The sequence below is a fragment of the Nycticebus coucang genome, chromosome 9, assembly GCF_027406575.1.
Source record: "Nycticebus coucang isolate mNycCou1 chromosome 9, mNycCou1.pri, whole genome shotgun sequence".
In the NCBI taxonomy this organism is placed as follows: domain Eukaryota; kingdom Metazoa; phylum Chordata; class Mammalia; order Primates; family Lorisidae; genus Nycticebus; species Nycticebus coucang.
In genome coordinates this window covers 82,801,465-82,815,442 of record NC_069788.1, presented here as the reverse complement: position 1 = coordinate 82,815,442, position 13,978 = coordinate 82,801,465, and the positions used below count along the sequence as shown (strand labels likewise).

At 32.3% G+C, this 13,978-nt stretch overlaps 1 long non-coding RNA gene, 7 other non-coding genes and 3 pseudogenes across 31 annotated transcripts in view; all 11 read left to right on the top strand.

Annotated features, from left to right (window-relative positions):
- LOC128594012 (uncharacterized) overlaps window positions 1-13,978 on the top strand; it is a 52,961-nt gene that overhangs the window by 21,646 nt on the left and 17,337 nt on the right. For 15 of the 24 annotated variants that reach the window (XR_008382456.1, XR_008382449.1, XR_008382455.1 and 12 more), the window contains 8 exons: window positions 861-939; window positions 4,650-4,725; window positions 5,728-5,801; window positions 6,929-7,008; window positions 8,183-8,247; window positions 9,099-9,146; window positions 9,665-9,751; window positions 12,256-12,295. This is a non-coding gene — a long non-coding RNA (uncharacterized LOC128594012). Of the gene's footprint in view, window positions 1-860; window positions 940-4,649; window positions 5,802-6,928; window positions 7,009-8,179; window positions 8,248-9,098; window positions 9,147-9,664; window positions 9,752-12,255; window positions 12,296-13,978 lie in introns of all 24 variants that reach the window. The other 9 variants (XR_008382457.1, XR_008382451.1, XR_008382466.1 and 6 more) reach the window with 9 other exon arrangements.
- On the top strand, window positions 411-543 carry LOC128595237 (small nucleolar RNA SNORA76). The gene has a single exon (XR_008382882.1). It is a non-coding gene; the product is annotated as a small nucleolar RNA SNORA76 (small nucleolar RNA).
- On the top strand, window positions 1,271-1,342 carry LOC128595167 (small nucleolar RNA SNORD113/SNORD114 family). The gene has a single exon (XR_008382828.1). It is a non-coding gene; the product is annotated as a small nucleolar RNA SNORD113/SNORD114 family (small nucleolar RNA).
- Window positions 2,529-2,656, top strand: LOC128595190 (uncharacterized; annotated as a pseudogene).
- LOC128595193 (small nucleolar RNA SNORD113/SNORD114 family) lies at window positions 3,951-4,025 on the top strand. The gene has a single exon (XR_008382843.1). It is a non-coding gene; the product is annotated as a small nucleolar RNA SNORD113/SNORD114 family (small nucleolar RNA).
- LOC128595165 (small nucleolar RNA SNORD113/SNORD114 family) lies at window positions 5,135-5,212 on the top strand. Its single transcript, XR_008382826.1, has one exon. It is a non-coding gene; the product is annotated as a small nucleolar RNA SNORD113/SNORD114 family (small nucleolar RNA).
- On the top strand, window positions 6,131-6,205 carry LOC128595156 (small nucleolar RNA SNORD113/SNORD114 family). The gene has a single exon (XR_008382820.1). It is a non-coding gene; the product is annotated as a small nucleolar RNA SNORD113/SNORD114 family (small nucleolar RNA).
- On the top strand, window positions 8,579-8,638 carry LOC128595196 (uncharacterized; annotated as a pseudogene).
- LOC128595154 (small nucleolar RNA SNORD113/SNORD114 family) lies at window positions 9,474-9,545 on the top strand. The gene has a single exon (XR_008382818.1). It is a non-coding gene; the product is annotated as a small nucleolar RNA SNORD113/SNORD114 family (small nucleolar RNA).
- Window positions 10,340-10,410, top strand: LOC128595189 (uncharacterized; annotated as a pseudogene).
- LOC128595185 (small nucleolar RNA SNORD113/SNORD114 family) lies at window positions 12,832-12,905 on the top strand. The gene has a single exon (XR_008382840.1). It is a non-coding gene; the product is annotated as a small nucleolar RNA SNORD113/SNORD114 family (small nucleolar RNA).

Below are 13,978 nucleotides of genomic sequence, written 5' to 3'. Positions count from 1 at the left end.
TTGCACACTGTTGTCAAATTTACTCTATAAGTATTTCTTGTTTTTTGATATTACCGTAAATAATATTTTAATTTTCAATTGTTCATTTCTAATATCAAAAAATATGACTAACTTTCATATATAACCTTGTATCCTATAACCTTAATGAATTCATTTATTAGAGACAATTTTACTTCAAAAAAAAAAAAAGAAAATGCCTCTGTGGGTCAGATGTTAGAATACACAAAGATCTTGTCTTTTACTTTTGGATTTGTGAATTTGATAGTATTATTATAAATAGATTAATGATGAAAGCAAAAGTGAATGTATAAATCAATACGTATGATTTATTATACAATTTTGATGATGCTGCATAGTTCAATTATCAATACATATGGTCACGCAAGAGATATTATTAATGTAAAGTGAGTGCGCTGCCTTTGATTCCTCGCCGCACCTTCGCATGGCGCCGGGGGTCGGGCTGTAGCGCCAGAGCATGTGCTCGGGCATAACTGGGGCCGTCTAAACCCCTAAGGGCGGCTCTTTTAACCACGAGCAACATGGTGGCATCCCCCTCACCTGTAATATATATGTGTATATATGGAAAACAATGATTTCCATGAATAAATAATTAGATCAAGGTGTTACCTCATTTAATGGTCTTAGACACACTGATAAGTAATGGTCAACTTTATTACTCTGGGTCAGTCCATGTTGAGTTTGTGTTTTGTCCGGAAAATGTATATGCTATACAAATTAGAAAATACCTAAATGACTATAAAGTCTTTTAATTTATGATTAAATGTAAAAGCAAGATTCAATGGCAATATGGCCCTAATTTTTTTCTTTTTGTATAAACTGCTCTGTTTTGTATTCCTCAGAATGGACAAACTGGAGCTGACTGTTCTACCAGTTATAAGATGGTGGTTGCTGCTGTGTGTTTGGTGTATAGAAGCCAAGGTGAGTTTTTGTGGAAGTACCCTCCTTATTTGAAGAGTACAAAATACATATAATCAAAGAAAGCCAATTGTGACTTATTGATAAATATGGAATTGATATGTAACATATTGGCTAATCCATACATAAAAACTTAAGGGTGATTACTGAAGGGGATATTTTGATGTACCAAATTATTTTATATACAGGTGGAGAACTGTTTAAGGATCACTCATATTCTAGATATTTGAACTTCACAAGTGTTGATTTTATTACTATTAGGAAATTGGTGAATTGATTAATAAACAAAGATTGATGAAAAGAATAAAACAAAAACAAAACAAGACTCCAAGCTTGGATCAGTGATGACTTCTGATGGTTTGAGTCATAGATAATGAATACACATGTGTGGAACTCTGAGGTCCAACATAAAAATCAATTGCACTTATTGACATTTGTGTAAAGGAAAATGATCTTATAGTTTTAAGGTTTTTCAAGGATCATTTTGGGGTCTTTATTTACATGGATTTTGATTCTATTATAAGAAATGGATCAATAGAAGAATCTATGTGCAATGAAGAGATCATGTTGTACCCCTCAAATGTACAACTTTTATTATTAAAAACAATTTTAAAATAAAAATTAACGCATAACTATAAGTAAAGATGAGACAGGTGAAGCATCCCATTATGAAGAAATGAGTGAATTAGAAAAATATAATATATATTGAATATACTAAATCAGTTAAGAAGTGAATGGTTCAAGGGTGGTGCCTGTGGCTCAAGGAGTAGGGCGCCGGTCCCATATGCCGGAGGTGGCGGGTTCAAACATAGCCCTGGCCAAAAACCAAAAAAAAAAAAAAAAAAAAAGAAGTGAATGGTTCAAAGGTGTTATTTCTTAATAGTAATATTGATAATATCAATAATGGCCAATATTCTTATTCTAGATTAATGGGAATTTGATGTTGTTTGTTGTTAAGAGCAGGTGAAATATACATGAAGTCAAATTCTAGATAGCTAAATGATTGAATAATGAATTGTAGATGCAAAGATCAATAGAGAAAATATCTAAATCATCTTACCATTTGCCGTGGTTTCCACTCCTTAGAATGGACACAACCCAAGCTAATTTAATGCTTTGTCAATGTTCTCTATGGTTGGCTCTCTGTGTAGGACAATGGACACCAGTGTGAGTAATAGCGTTCTCATCTTAAGAGTATTCACTGCAATATTAAAAGAAATATTGAATATAAGAAAAAAAGACCAACCATAGTCCAATAGAGATATAGAATTGACATGAAATCTTATGTTGATTAATCATTTTCTAACAATCAGGATGATTAATGAAGAAAGTGTACTCAATAAAGCAAATTATAATGTACCCAGTAGATATTTCTGTAGGCATTTGAATCATTAAATTTATCAATTTGTATTAAATATTGAATATGATTTATGAAAGAGATATACCATTGTGGAAAAAAATCAAAAGACAGATGTGGTCATTTATGGCTCTTATTTTGGTTATTTTTTCAATCATATGGATTTAAAATTAGTAGTGTAGTAGTGAATTAATCCATGAATAATTGTAAATAAGAACGAAGAAGACTTGAAACCTGGACTAATGATGACAGCAGGTGACGTGTGAGTCATAGTTGATGAATAATACATGTATTAAATTATAGTGAGACTCAGAAAGGCAAATATTGCATGATCTCTATTATATGTGGATTATAAAAGTCTGAAATTACAGAAGTAGATGGTAGAACAGAGGTTACTAGGAGATGTGGGGAATGGGGAGATGTTCAAAGGGTACAAAGTTTAAGTTAGATAGGAGGAATCAGTATCAGAGATCTCTTGAATAGCATTGATACTACAGTTAGTGTATTGAAAATTTCAAAATTGCTAAAATAGTAGAGTTTTAAAGGTTCTCATCACAAAAATAAAAATGATAAGGATGTGAAGTGATGTGTATGTTGCTTGATTTAATCATTCCATAATGTAAAGTAATGTGTAGTTGCTTGATTTAATCATTCATAATATAAATATATATTAAAACATCACATTGTAACTCATGCATATATAATTATTTGTCAACTAAAAATAAAAAAATTTAAAGAATATTTTATTGGACAGATAAATCCGTCCCACTGACAGATTTTGTGAATATAAAAGCATCATTTTCATGATCTGAGTTTATGAATTTTGATTTTATTATAATTTGTGGATTAATGAAAGAATTAAAGTGCAAATAGAAATAAAAAATGAAGATGGTGAAGTATTTTTCACTCAACATATGTGGGAGGCATACCAATTATTAATATTTGTGAAACTACTGAAGTTCTTTATGAAGTATAGATGGTCTAAGTGTCTTATCTCTTTGACTAAGACTATTGTAGATGGTATAGTCAAAGTTTTTATTCCTGGTCAGTAGCAAGTTTGATATTTTTCATTATCTTAGGTAAAAATTTACAAATAATTCAAAATAATATATTTATAATTACTTAGTAAATGAAAAGTTGAATGCAGAGACCAACCTTGTTATTATCTGCTTTGCATTCTACGTCTCATAGTGGGTAGACCTAAGCTGATTGAAGCTTATAGTAATAGCATGCTTCTGATTGTTTCTGTGTATTAGAACATGGATTAATCAATATGGATAATGGTCAATACTCTTGTTGTGGTTTTAGTGTTTTGTTTAGTATATTCATTGTGATATTGAAAATGTTAAATATAATCAAAGAAGTCAAATCACTGCCCAATCATAGAGTGGACATGAAACATGTTGATCAATTGATTTTTGCAACAAAAGAAAAGTAAGCAATCTAACCTAATTGTATGTATCCTTATATTAATCCAAAAGAAAAAAGAAAGTGATATAGTCACTGAGGCAAATGATTTTATAGGAAAATACTAAGAGTATTTAAGAGTCTTTTTTGAGATTTTCTGATTTTTAGATATTTATTTTATTTTTACTAGAGAATTATGAATTAACCCATTAACAAAAATAGATGAAAATAAGTAAAATAGACCTAACACAGGGAAAATAATGACAAATAGTGTTATATAAATTATACATGCTGAATACTGTGTGTCATTAACTCTGAAATCTAGAACAAAATGAAATATAATCTATTGCTTCCATTTAAAATTTAATACATATCCTGTAAATACTACCTATAAAAAAGGATTATTTTCTCAAATTTTGTATGACATTGGATTCTATTACAATGTATTAATCATTGTAGAAATATAAGCATGTAAAATTAAGGAGTGTGAAACATGCCCACTCTTTTTTTTTTTTTGTGGAGACAGAGTCTCACTTTATGGCCCTCGGTAGAGTGCTGTGGCCTCACACAGCTCACAGCAACCTCTAACTCCTGGGCTTAGGCGATTCTCTTGCCTCAGCCTCCCAAGTAGCTGGGAACATGCCCACTCTTAACATATATAATGAGACAATGCAAATTATTAAAATGTATCAGAAATACTGAATTGCTTTAATAAAATGGATCAAGTATCTAACTTTGACTAAGACTAATATAGACAACATAAATAGTCAAAATTCATATTTAGCATTAATGGTAATTTTAGTATTTTTCATTTTTTTAAAAGTTATTAAGTATTTCTCCAAGTTAAATAAATTTATACTTAGCTGATTGACTAAATGAATTGTGGAATGTGCAGAACAATGCTAATAACATCTTAACCTTACTCTCCACTCCGCTTTTTACTTTTTAGACTGGACACACACGAACTTGTGTGTTATGTTCATGATCTCCATGATTACCTCCTTGTTAGGTGCATTAAGTCTGTGGTGAGTAATAATCAAAGTTCTTGACTTAGTTTGGGTGGTTTATTTAGGGTATTTAGTGTAATATTTAAAAAGTTTATTTACTATATTGATAAAAGGTTAACCATGGCTTACTGATAAGTATATAATTGATGTCCAACATTATGTTGATTAATCAATATTTGTAGCAATGAGTGTGATTAAAGAAAGAAGTACATTCAATGTAGAAAATGCTTCTATATATAGATGTTATGGATACTTAAAGATCTTGTCCTTGAGTTTTTGATTCACATATATTTTGTTATTTTTTAGTGAATTAATACATTGATTAGTAGATGATAATGAAAAAAGTAGTCTCAATCCTGAACCAATATTATTAATGAATTAATCAATGAACAATGAGGAAATGAAAGAAGAGAAAGGGGGCCTTGTCTGGACCACTGATGATGAAAACTGCCGGCGTTTGAGTCTTGGATGATGAATAATATGTGTCTGGAACTCTGAGGTCCAAAGTGAAAGCAATCTAGTCTACCCCCTGTGGATGATCTTATAGAAAGATGTCAGGCGAATATAATGACCTGTTCTTGTCTTTGTTTTCATGAATTTTAAGAAATATTTTAATTCAGGTAGCAATGGCAGAACCCATAAACATTTCTTTTTTTTTTTTATTGTTGGGGATTCATTGAGGAGAACCCATAAACATTTCTATAAATGAATAAAGATGAGAGGGGAAGTATGATATAATTTTAAAATGTATAGTAAGAAAAAATAATAGTTACATAAGTTAACATCAATGATAGGTAAGTTAGTGTATTCTATCTTTAACTAAAGGTGATTTTGACAGGACAATGATAAGTAAGAGTTATTGCTCCGAATCAGTTTGAAATTTAAGAGAGCATTAATAAATACCACCATTAATTATAATAATAAATACCTAAGTGACTACGTAAATGAGTGAGGAAGGCATGGGTCAACAGAGAGAACGTCTTAGTATTTTTATTATCTTCTCTGCTTTACACTCTTCAGAATGGATAAACGGAGCAATTTAACATTCTGCTTTGATCAAGATTAAGTTGCCTCTTTGTAGAAATGAAACCAATGTGAGTATGATAGTCAAAATTCTTGTTTTGCTTTGGGCCATTTGTTGGAGGATATTTATGGCATTATTAAAGTGCGTTAAATGTATGAAAACCTATGACCTAGTTACAAACATGATATGAAATATGTGCTGATTAATTGCTAACTTGCAACATCGAGGTCAATTAATGAGAGAGGCTGTGTTATTATATGTAACATCGACTAATGTTAAGTATTTTCAAAGATCTTATTCTTGGGCTTTGTGAATCATATGTTTATTTACATATTATTTATAAATTAATAATGTATTCAAACAACTGTAGAAACAAATGAATAGAAAGACACCAAAACGTGGACCTATGATGACCACTGGTAGCATTTGAGGCGTGTACAATGAATAATATGTGTCTGAAACTCTGAGGTCCAACACAAATATTAGTCAATTCCTTCTTTTGAAAGTAAGTGATCTTATAGATAAACATCAGAAATGTATGAAGGTCATGATTGGGATTTATAGATTTAGATTTATCATTAATGGATCATTGATAGGACAATGAAATAAGTATACATAAAGAAGAGAGTGAGTCATTGTTCAATTTTGAATATATGTGATCATCCAAGAAATTTTTGCTAAAAATTTTAAATGCTAATGCCCCTTGAGAAAAATGTTTTGTGGGTATCAATCAGCTCTTTGGCTATGATTTATATGGACTCTTAATAAATTAGAGTCAATTTTATTATAGTCTGAAGTTTGAGGTTATACCCACCAATGCTGGTGGGTTCGAACCCGGCCCAGTACAGCTAAAAAACCAACAATGACAACTGCACCACCACCACCACCACCACCAACAACAACAACAACAAAAATAGCTTGGTGTTGTGGCAGGCCTGTGGTCCCAGCTACTTGGGAGGCTGAGGCAAGAGAATCACTAAGCCCAAGAGTTGGAGGTTGCTGTGAGCTGTGATGCTACAGCACTCTACCGAGGGAGACATAATGAGATTGTCTCAAAAAGAAAAAAAAACCTGCCTTATAAAAAAGTTAATAAGTGACTAAATAAGAAAGATACAGTAAGGAAGGATCAGTAGATAGATACTTTTTTTTTGAAGAAATTTTTAAAGAAAATTATTTCCTCTGCTTTATATTCTGCAGAGCAGACACAACTGAGCTGATTCAAGCATTTATGGTCATGAGATCTGTGGTTTCTGTTTGTTAGGAGCACAGACACCAATGTGAGTAATAAAGTTCATGTGTTTATTTAAGAAGGTTTTTTTCTTTCTTTCCTGTAACCTTTTTACTTTATAAATTCATTTGTAATAACAGTTGGCTTAAAACTTTTTTTTTTTTTTTTTTTTTTTGAGTTAGAGTCTCAATATATCACCCTCAGTAGAGTACTCTGGTGTCACAGCTCACAGCTCATACTCTTGGGCTTCAGTAAGTCTCTTGCCTTAGCCTCCCAAGTAGCTGGAACTATAGGCACCTGCCACAAGTCCTGGCTATTTTTTTTTGTTGTTGTTATTGTTGCTTAGCAGGCCTAGGCTGGGATCCAACCCACCAGCCCCAGTGTATGTGGCTGGTGCCCTAACCACTGAGCTATGGGCACCCTGCCTGGCTTGAAAATTTTAAGGGTATTCATTATATCATTAACGTGTGAAATTCATCCCAAAGTCCAGCCATGGCTGATAACAAATTTGATATTGAGATGAATCATTGAATTTATGAATCCATTTACGATAAGTTGAGGAAAATTCATGAAAGATGTATCAGACTGATCCATGACTCTACATACTTTGTGGAACAGTCAATGTTCTTATTCTTTGGTTATTTTATTTATATGGGCTATAAAATTAATATTAGTAAATTAGAGTATAAACAAATGTAGATGAGAACATTCTCAAGCCTTGAAAAACAATGACAACTGGTGGCATAGGAGTCATGGTGTCTGGACCTCTGAAGTCCAAAAGAGAAGGAAATATATAGTCTACTGTTTCTGAAGTGTTCCTATAGATAGATTGGGAAATACAAAAGAATCACTTCTTGGAATTTTGTGGATTTTGAATTTTTATTATAAATTCATCAATGCAAGAATCATGGTACACATATAAAAGAGAAGAGTTGAGGAGTGTGAATTGTATCCAATCTTAATCAAAATTTATTGAAAATACTTAATTCAATTAAAATAAATGGTTTAAACGCCTTTGTTGACTAAGGGTGATATAGATTGGATAGTTAAAGTTCATATTCTGGCTCAGAGTAAAGGTAATATTGTTCATTCTTAAAGAGAACATTACTATGTATCACCACAAATTAATGTATTACTAAATAACTAATAGAAAGTTCGAATGAATGCATCAAGAGAAAATAAGTCAACCTTTGCCATCATGTCCTCTTCTTTGTACTTAGCAGAATGGACACACCTGAACTGACTGAAAACTTGGCTGTGTTCTGAAGCTTCATGTTTGTTCCTGTGTGTAAGTGTGTGCTGATCAATATGAGTAATAGTCAAAGTCTTCCTCTGTTTGGCTTTTTTGTTTAAGAGATTCACTCTATATGTGAATATTATCAAACAAAGCCAGCCATGTCCCAAGGATAAATATGGACTTGACATAAAAAATTATGTCTATTAATAGCTATTTGTACCAATGAAGATTATTAATGAAGCAAATGCATATATACTTATATATTAGGATATATAAACATCTTGTTCTCGAGTTTTTGTGATTCATAGACATTTGCTTAAATGAATTAACAAATTATTAGAAAAACAGTATAGAAGTTGATGGAGAAAAAGAGGGCCAATACCAGATCAGTGACTACATATGAGTGAAATACAATGAATACATTTGGAACTCTGAGGTCCATCAGAATCTAGTCTTATACCCTTTGTTTGAAAAGTTCCTAAAGGCAAATGTCAAGGAAATACAAGGATATTGTTCTTTTCTGTTCATGAATTTTAAAAATATTGTTATTAAGTATAGTGGCAGAATAAACATGTAGAAAGATGAATTAAGAAGAGTGTGAGATATCTGTCTTATTATACGTTGTTGAAATGTATAGTAAGGAAAAAGAATATTAATGAAAATGGAAATGGAGAGATAATTATTGGATACAGTATATTACATCTTTGACCAAGGATTACATAGGGACAATGTTAAGCTGCATGTCGGTTGCAAGTTTGTCATTTGTTATATTAAGAGAATAAATCATTAATATCATTATGAATTAATAAATACTTAAGTGACTATGTCACTGAATGGTGGAAAGTATGGATCCACAGAATTTGTCAATATTTTTATCATCTTTTCTGATTTTTATTCTTCAGAATGGATATACTGGCATCAGTATTATGTTGCCTCTGTGTTAATCCAATGTGAGTAAAAGTCAATTTCTTATCTTGATTTCCATCATTTGTTCAAAGATATTTCCAGTATTATTAATATCATAAAGATATAACTATGGCCCAATGATAATGTGCAACAGTAAAGGCAATTAATCAAAAAGATATTGTTTCTGTGGGAAATGATTCTATAAATTATATTACTTATACTCAAACATCTTATTTTTGGGTTTTCTAATTGTGTATTTTATAATTATCAATAAATACGATCTATTGTACATTATTCAGTAATGTACAATATCTATTGTACATTTCTACAATACAATTGTAGAAATGACGGATGAAAAAGACACTCATTTGTGGATCAGTGATGACGACTGGTGGCGTATGAGTCATGGATGATGAATACGTGTCTGGAGCTCTGAGGTCCAAGAAGAAAAGAATCTCTCAGTTATTGTCTTTGTCAGAAATGATCCTTTTGACAGGTTGTTGAAACACACAAAGATAACTTTTGTGTTTTGTGTTTTTATTTTGTTCTCTGCACTCCTCAGGATGGACATGTCCAAGCTGATTTTTGCATTATTCTCTGGACATGAAGTCTACAGTTCACTCTATACGTTAGAAGTTTGAGGACCAATGTGAGTAACAGTTCAGATCCTTGTCTCAGTTGGATTTTCTGCTTAAAGATATTTACTATATTATTAAAAAAGTGTAAAATAGGGCGGCGCCTGTGGCTCAGTCAGTAAGGCGCTGGACCCATATACCGAGGGTGACGGGTTCAAACCCAGCCCCGGCCAAACTGCAACCAAAAAATAGCTGGGTGTTGTGGCGGGCGCCTGTAGTCCCAGCTACTCAGGAGGCTGAGGCAAGAGAATCGCTTAAGCCCAGGAGTTGGAGGTTGCTGTGAGCTGTGTGAGGCCACGGCACTCTACCGAGGGCCATAAAGTGAAACTCTGTCTCTACCAAAAAAAAAAAAAAAAAGTGTAAAATAAAATTAGTGACTACCAAATCATAAAAGTATAATTAATATATGTGTAATATTGAGGTCAATTAATTAAAGATTATTGCCATGGGCAATTATTCTAGAGGCAAATGTTGGAAATATCAAGACTGTTTTTGTTACCTAGTTTTCATAACTCTTGATATATATTTTATTAGTAGTAGTATATTGATATATTAATCAATGATGTTGTAAAGACAGTAATGAAGAAAAGGTGAGCCAAATTTGGATCAATGAGGATCACTGGTGGTGTAAGGTCATATATTTTGAATATGTTTCTGACACTCTGTGGTCTGGTAAGAAAAGAATTTAGGTTATTGCCTCTTTTGGAGGGATGATTTGAGATAATATAAGAATCTTGTTCTGGCTTTTTATTTTTTGTTCATGGATTTTGATTCTTATGTAATAAATTAATCAATAAAAATCAATGTACAGATAGGAATTATGGTAAAGTAGCAGCAAGAGAATACACATACATATATTATTTAAAACACTGAAACCCATTAAAAAACCAAATGGTTATTTTGGTTTTTCTGACTAAGAATCATACAGACAATACACATTAAATAATTGCCATATTTTTGTTAAAGGCTAGTGGATAGTTTGATGTTTGTTTCTCTTAATTAAGTTCAAGTGTAACATGTGTTGGCCCAAATCAACACACAGTTTGATGTTTGTTTTCTTAATCAAGTTTAAGTGTAACATGTCTGTTGGCCTTTGTATTTATACTTGAAAATACAAGGACCAATAGGGAGAATGTCTGAATTTTGGGTTCCTCTGCCCTGCTTTGTACTTTCAGATGGAACACACCTGAACTGATCAAAGTATTCATGACCTCCACAGTTGCCCCTAGTGCAGGTGCATGGAGTCCAATGCCAGTTGTACATAGTGTTTTTTTTGTCTTTGTTTTGGTGGTTTGTCTTGGATATTCACTGAATATATATATATATTTTTTGTAGAGATAGAGTCTCACTTTATGGCCCTCGGTAGAGTGCTGTGGCCTCACACAGCTCACAGCAACCTCCAACTCCTGGGCTTAAGCGATTCTCTTGCCTCAGCCTCGAGTAGCTGGGACTACAGGCGCGCCACAATGCCCGGCTATTTTTTAGTTGCAGTTTGGCCAGGGCTGGGTTCGAACCCGCCACCCTCGGTATATGGGGCCGGCGCCTTACTGACTGAGCCACAGGCGCCGCCCTCACTGAATATTTTTTAAAGTGTTAAATATACTAATAAAACCCAGCCATAGCTCAGTGGTAAACATGGATTTGACATGAAGCATATGTTGATTAATCAGTTTTTGTAACTATGAGAATGATTAATAAAAGAGATTTATTCAATGACATAAGTGATTCTATAGATAGATGTTATAGATACTTAAAGTTCTTTCTTTTCCTTGACATTTTGTGACTCACAGATAATTATTTCATCATTAATGATGAATTGAGAATCAGTAAACAAATGTAGATTAGTATGAAGAAAATGACACCTAAATCCAGACCAATGGTAACTATTAGAGGTGTGTGAGCCACTGATTATAGATAAATACTAGTGTCTGAAACGTGAGATTTTCAGAAAATGATATCTAGTTTATTTCCTGGGATTATTTGTACGTGAATTGATGTTAAGAATATATAACGATCTAGTTGTTTATTTTTGATACATGAAAGATGGTTGAAATGAATAAATATTCATTCTTTGACCATGATTATCTTATAGACCTATTAGTAACATAAAATGAAAACATTGATTCCCATAAAGAAATAAATAGACCTAAAGGTGACCCTCTTTGATTAATAATCATATAGACACTGATAAGTAAGAGTCAGTTTTATTGCTTTTGATCAGTCAATTCAAGGTTTGCTTTGTTAAGAAAAATTATACACTTTAGGAAAAATTAATAAATATTTAATAATTGGATGAATGGAATAAAGAAAGCGAAGATAAGTGGAGAGGAAGTCTCAGGTTTTAAAATCAGCTGTTCTGCTTTGTACTTCTTAGAATGTTCACTAGTGTGAATTTGAGGATTCTTTCATAGTCACAAGCTTGAAGGTTGCCTCTATAAGTAGGTACATGGGAGACTGATATAATACGCAATGTACTTGTCTTGGTTTAACTATTTTTTTTTTTTTTTTTTTTTTTTAGAAATTATCACCGTATAATTAAAAAGCTTGGAATATAATTGGTAAGGCTATATAGCCCATTCTTTTTTTTTATACCTTTATTCAAATTAATATGAGTGTACAATTTTTAGAATACATTATTCTCACTTCCAGGGTAAAGTTCTATTTGTAGAAAAACCCCTCACCCAAGGGGCATGTTATATACCCTCAACAATGGGCCCATTAGGTGTGATCCCATACATGGCCCATTCTTAAGAGTAAGATTGATATACTGTGTTGTGTTGATTGATTAATCCATATATGAAACATGGAGGTAAATCAATCAAAGATACCTAGTTTTGTGGGAAATAGTTTTATAGACAGATGTTAGAGATATTAAAGAATCTTATTCTTTTTTTTTTGGCTGGGGCTGGGTTTAAACCTGCCACCTCTGGTATACGGGGCCAGCGCCCTGCTCCTTGAGCCATAGGCGCCGCACTTAAAGAATCTTATTTTTGGGTTTTTGTGATACTTTGATATTTACTTATTCTTGTTAGTGGATTGCTATATCAGCCAATCAACAAATGAAGTCAAGAATGAACAAAAAGAGTGTTAAATCTGAATAGATGATGAAAACTGGTGATGTATGAGTTAGAGATGATGAAAACTCTTCTCTGGAGCTGTGAGATCCGGCATGAAAAATTTATTCTCTGTGTTGGAATTGAGCCTGTATACATATATTAGGAACATCCACTGTATTTCATGGCTATTGATGATTTTTCATTAGTAAATTAGTGCATAAATAACTAAACAAATGTATGAATACATGAAGCAAAATAGAACCACTCATGGAGTAACTATGCTTCTGTTTAGAAATAAATTCTTGGATTTTAATAGTTTTATTAAGATCACATAGGCATATTAACAGAATAAATTTCTGTTCTAGATTACTAAGAATGTAAACTTTGTCCAGTTTATTGAAAAAGAATAGATGGACAGAGAAATTAATTCATTTGTTTATAAATTATTAATTCATATATTCATACTAAAATGGATAAGTCAATAAATTAGGGTCAAAAACTGACTACTCATAATGGTGCCATGGAACTAGGAGTGAGATGAATCCAATTCTGTAAGGTGATGTTTACTTGTAGAGAATACTGAGACATGTATTGGTGAAGGGACTCAGGCCATTTGTGTGATTAATAACCAATTGTTTTTCTTAATGCAGGTGATGGCTTCAAGAATGTTCACTATTTTATATAAGTTAATAATTGAAATAATTTAATGAATGATAGGACAATAGGAGAGTTAGCCTAAGAATAGGAAGTGTCATGAACCAAGGTTCAAGATTAATCTAATCCTAATCCTTTCATATTTATTTGAATAAAATCTGAATCATTTTTGCTTTGTACTCTTTAACATCTACTTTGTTCTTCCATGGAGTTGACGCCCAAGGCTGGCTTTTAATTATCCTGTAGTGACAGCAGTATTGACTATTAGCCAGTGGATAAGGAGCATGTGGAGCATGTAAGACATAGAGAACATACTAGATTTAGGTTGGATGGTTTGTTCATTGATGTTTACAGTACTCTACAAGGTGGTTAAGTGGTTCTATACCTAAATAAAGTGAAAGGAGACAAAAAGTGTGTATCAGTTATGAATTAAAGTATTATATTTAATGTTACAATTGTGGACAATGTTGTGGACAAAGACAGATTACTTTGTTACTTTGTGGACAAAGACAGATTAATGCCATTTTAGTC